Raw genomic sequence first — 5,955 nt, 5'->3', positions numbered from 1 at the left:
AACCTGTACACGCTGAAACCTCAAGGTTACACGGGATGCTGATATGCAGTGCCAAACCTGATTCATATTTATCTAAACAAAATAGGACTACAAGAGAGAACTAAAAAATCTTTGACAGGCACTTAGAAGAACATGGAGACATGAAACATGGATAACAACTTCATGATTGTTTGCAACGAAGTTTCAGGCCTGCTTCTAGCATCCTCATCAGGTGAATACAGCATATTAAGTATACATTTCGATATGTTTACAAAGGTTGGAGTAACGTACATAGATTTAAAAAAAAATATCATGCCGGTTAAACAAGCGTACTGTGTTAAGATGTACTCAACCAAGTACAGTTTTCTCTCACTAGTGGCCAACTTTTATGTTGCGCAATATTCCAGGCAATGTGATCATGTGTACAGAGCACAACTCACAAATCAAGGTCGTTGAGTGAGTGAGTGAGTGAGTATGTTTTACGCCGCTTTTAGCAATATTTCAGCAATATCACGGCGGGGGACACCAGAAATGGGCTTCACACATTGTACCCATGTCGGGAATCGAACCCGGGTCTTCGGCGTGACGAGCGAACGCTTTAACCACTAGGCTACCCGACCGCCCCTCAAGGTCGTTGAGAGAAGTTGGATAGTTGACTCCTGAGAGTTTTTCTTGGGCTTCGGGTCTGCCCCACACTGAAGCACACGTGGCGTCGCCTTTGATATTATCCCTCTGTTCACCCAGCAGTAAATGGGTACCCGGTAGGATGAGAACTGTGTGACTGTTAACCTTCCAGCGCAGGGGTTTATACTCCTCAGGGAGATGAGAATGAATATCTGGCGCATACTGATCCATTGACCGGGATAATAATGTAGTGCTTTTAGGTATGCTCTAGGGTTTGGACTTAGAGCATTATTAATAGTAAAGATCCCCAGCAACTTATGCTGGTCGGTGACTGGGTTGATTACGTGTCATCGTGCCCCGGGTGCATGGGTCGTTGCTCACAATATCAATCACTGGATTGTCCAGTCAAAATTATTCAGAGGCTGGAATATAGCGTTTAAGTGTAAGTGTGTGTGAGCATGTGTGCGTGTGTGTGTATGTATGTGTGCGTGCGTCTGTGCGTGTGTGTGTATGTATGTATGTGTGCGTGTGTGTATGTGTGGGTATGTGCGTGCGTCTGTGCGTGTGTTCGTATGTGTATCTGTGCGTCTGTGTGTGTGCGGGTGTGTATGTGTTCGTCTGTGTGTGCGTGCGCGCGCATGTGTGCGTGTATGTATGTATGCGTGTGTATCTGTGCGTCTGTGTATGTGTGCGTCTGTGTGTGCGTGTGTGTATGTGTACGTGCGTGCGTGCGCGTGTGTGTACGGGTGCGTGTTGTCATGTACAGCCTACTCATCCACTGGAACATACCCTGTGCTTTATGGTATGACTGCGGACGAATATCTGCAAATCAACATGCGGTGGGAAGTAAGGTACGTTCAGGTATGTGCACTGGGCACACGCGTCCTTTAAGTTTGTTACCCCGTACTCTGACTGCCACACACACTGCATAGAAATTCAACCGACCCTGAATTGACGACTTCCTTATTACAACTGAGCGGCAGCCACAACAGCCCAACATACATTGTGTCGTCTTGCATTCCGACAACGGGCTCTACCTGATTAATCTATTAATAAACCAAACAGACCCAAACAGGAATATGTTGCATATCAATGACCTTCACTTATGGCAGGTTCTATGTGATTAAACTGACACGTGTATCTCATATTGAGGCGGGGCCCAGACGTCTAAAGCGCCGTCATTAGCTGTGCATAGATACTTCCCTTGGGTACGCCGGAAACCTATGTTCGTGGGCTCGATTCCCGGCTCGCCCCGATTATTTTTCAAGCTTTATCAGCAGCATACCCGTGCTAGTGGGTGTTATCCAAGTCTGAGACCTGTATCACTTCGGGCTTTCCTCCCACATCAATGGCTGACACGTATGCTATGTCTACAAAATGCCCACACCCTGTTAATTCACATGATAAGCAGTGTTATTTGTGAACGATTCCTGATTTTAAGACAACAATCTGTTTAATTAAATGTGCCTGTATTTGTTTAATTATCTTATATTAGGCCACATCAAACAGTTTTTGCTTCACCTCCTCGATCTTCTCATAAGTATTTTAAAATTTTTTTTACCTGCTAAATTCGATTCCGAGTCTGGACCAGACAATCCAGTGATTGACATCATGAGCATCGATCCACGCAATCGATGACATGTATCAACCAAGTCAGCGAGTCTGACCACCCGATCCCGTTAGTCGCCTTTTACGACAAGCATAGTCGCCTCCTTTCAATTTTAAGTAACCCGTCATGACGAAGTGTAACGGCATTCGTTAGCTATTCACTAATACATGAGGGGCGGTCGGGTAGCCTAGTGGTTAAAGCGTTCGCTCGTCACGCCGAATACCCGGGTTCGATTCCCGACATGGGTACAATGTGTGAAGCCCATTTCTGGTGTCCCCCTCCGTGACATTGCTGGAATATTGCTAAAAGCGGCGTAAAACAATACTCACTCACTCACTCACTCACTCACTCACTCACTCACTCACTCACTCACTCACTCACACACTCACTCACTCACTCACTCACTCACACAACCCTCGACACCATTACGAAATCTACCTACCAATGTTCTAAGACGTTTTTAGAAACAATATTATTTTTACAGTGGCCATAGAAGTTACAAGCATGTTTCAAAACATTTACTTGAATTTGGTATATCGATCTGAACCTGTTCGGTTTTAAAAAAGTGCTGAAACTAAATAATTAAAAAGAGGGGCCTAATTTCTTCGTTTGTTGTTTAACGCCGCACTCAGAAATATTGCAAACTCTTGTCTGAAACAGACATTTCAGTGATTGATATCATGAGCATCGATGCGAGTATTAACCGCCCTATTCATCTCTAACGACCATCATAGGTTGCTGAGGAGCTATATTCTTAAACGGAATCCCAAGGGGTCTACAAGCTGCGAGACCTGTGAAGATCCTGGGAAGAATAGGTCTTCAGCAACCCATGCTTGCCATAAAAGGTGACTATGCTTGTCGTAAAAGGCGACTAAAGAGATCGGGTGGTCAGGCTCGCTGACTTGGTTGATGCATGTCATCGATCCCAATTCCGTGGAACGATGCTCATGATATTAATCACTGGATTGTCTGGTCCAGACTCGATTATTTACAGACCGCCGTCATATAGCTGGAATATTGCTGTGTGCGGCGTTAAACAACAAACCAACCAACCTACCAACAAGCAGCGAGTCCTGTGAAGATCCGTATGAGCAACCCATGCTTGTTGTCAGAGGCCACTAACGGGAACGGGCGGTCAAGCTCGCTGACGTGGTTGATGCTCATGATGTCAATCACTGGATTGTCTGGTCCAGCCTAGATTATTTACAGAACGCCGTGGAATATTGTTGAGTGCAGCGTTAAATAATGAACATATAAACAAACCGGCAACGATCCAATCGGGCAAACTCGTGTATACTTTTTAACGAATGCACGCTTTTTCTTTTCTTTATTCATACATGTTAACCTAAAATTAAGGCACGTTGTATCTTTTAATTTGATCTCTGGAGTTATCAGAGGACGAAATGTTGTCCCGATGTCAGGACAAGAAACTTTAAGCAGGAAAGAGGTCAACAACATACAAATACTCTGTTGCAGCAGACCCGTGAAGACCCGGGAAAGAATAGGTCTTCAGCAACCCATACTTGCCGTGAACGGCGACTATGTTTGTCGTAAGAGGCGACTAACGGGATCGGGTGGTCAGGCTCGCTGACTCGGTTGATGCAGGTCATCGTATCTCAATTGCGTGGATCAATGTTCTCTGGATTGTCTGGTCTAGACTCGATTATTTACAGACCGCCGTCATATAGCTGGAATATTGCTGAGTGCGGCGTTGAACAACAAACAATCAATCAATCTGTGGCAGCCATCCCCCTAACTGTGTCCAGACGGTTTGACCGCTAGCCATTCTGTTTTCGACTGAAATTGCATGCTGAATGTGTGGTCAAATTTGGAATTTTACGTGCGGCTCAGATGGATGATCTGGTGAGGGAGTAAGTGAGTTGGGCTCAACGCGGCTTTCAACAGTAGTACAGTTATGTGGCGGCGTGTCAGCTTAATGAGCAATGACATTACAATACTTCCTGCAAGGATACATTTGAAAGCGCATGCTTCTTTTAATGGTTCTGGGGGCGGTGGGGTAGGGGGGATTGCACTACCAATCGCGGGTCGATCGCGGGTTAACAGTCCTCTTAAGTGTTGTAGATAATGGCCGTACCCCTTCTGTTGGGCGGAGACTCAAGCACTTCCTCCGCTGTCGTCTAGTCAACACCATCAAATCAATGATCTGGCTTCTGGCTACCCGCTTGCAGTCGATGGTTACGCTGTCCTGTCACCTCTGCCGCTGAACAGACGCAAGCCATAAGGGGTCATCATCATCTGTCAGCACCACCGACCTCTTCATCTCCAGATGCTCACAACCCCCGCATACAAGCTGTGACGACATCGGCATACACCATCTGTACATCTTCAGACAGCGACCAGTCAACACACTCGCAGTGTCCTCAAAAATCCACCTCTCGCTTCGACAACCCAGTTCGCTCTGCAGACTTGCGTCCCTTGGGCACGCCAGAAACCTATGATTGTGGGTTCGAATCCCGGTTCGCCCCGATTATGTTTCTAGGTTTGTCAGCACCATACCCGTGCTCGTGGGTTTCACCGTCTTTGTGTGAACGTCTTTGACCTGCATCACTTCGGTTTTTCCTCCCACATTAAGCTGACACGCCGCGATATAACTAGTCTGGAATACTGTTAAAAGCGGCGTTAACCCCAACTCACTCACACGACGCCCAAGCCGAGGACCTTCCTGTGTGATACGACCAGGCTGTGTGTTTTCCTTTCTGTTAAGGCTTCAGACACATTGGACAGCGTTCGGTACAAACACCCTACCAACAAGGAATTGACTTTTCGAAACAAGAAAGGAGCCAGTGGATTCGATTGGGACCAGCGGCATGTGAACTTATTGTGAATGATAGTGCCGTATTTTGGCCATGTGCAGTGACATTTGACATGCATTAATCATTACTATTTAATTATATATGGTGCTTAAATAATATATCGTGATGTTTATCCTGTCTGTTTATACGAAGTATTATAGGATCATTTTTCTTATTCTTTAACATGTAAGTACAATTTGACTGTTGCATATTCGCTGTTCTAGCTGTGATAAAGATGTATGACAGGCCCTTCTAGCTGTGATATAGAAGCTCGACAGGCCCTTCTAGATGTGACAAGGAAGCTCGACAGGCCCTTTTAGATGTGCCATAGAAGTACGACAGACCCTTCTAGATGTGATATTTTAACACGACAGGCCCTTCTAGCTGGGACATAAAAGCATGACAGATCCTTCTAACTGTGATAATACAGAAACACGACAGGCCCTTCTAGCTGTGAAATAGAAGCACGACAGACCCTTCTAGCTGTGATACAGAAACACGACAGCCTCTTCTAGATGTGAAATAGAAGCACGACAGACCCTTCTAGCTGTGATATAGAAACACGAAAGGCCATTCTAGCCGTGATATTACAGTACGACAGGCCCTTCTTGCTGTGATAGAGAAACACGACAGATTCTTTTAGCTGTGATAGAGAAACACGACAGACCCTTTTAGCTATGATAGAGAAAGACGACAGGACCTTCTAGATGTGAAATAGAAGCACGACAGGCCCTTGTAGCTGTGATACAGAAACTCAACAGGCCCTTCTAGCTGTGATATAGAAACACGACATGCCCTTCTAGCTGTGATATAGAATCACGACAGGCCCTTCTAGCTGTTATATTGCAGTACGACAATCCCTTCTAGCTGTGATAGATGACAGGCCCTTCTAGCTGTGATATAAAAACAAGACAGGCCCTTCTTGATATG

This window comes from Haliotis cracherodii, unplaced genomic scaffold (assembly GCF_022045235.1).
Source record: "Haliotis cracherodii isolate W230 unplaced genomic scaffold, xgHalCrac1.p SCAF_13, whole genome shotgun sequence".
NCBI lineage: Eukaryota > Metazoa > Mollusca > Gastropoda > Lepetellida > Haliotidae > Haliotis > Haliotis cracherodii.
This window is presented reverse-complemented; position numbering follows the sequence as displayed.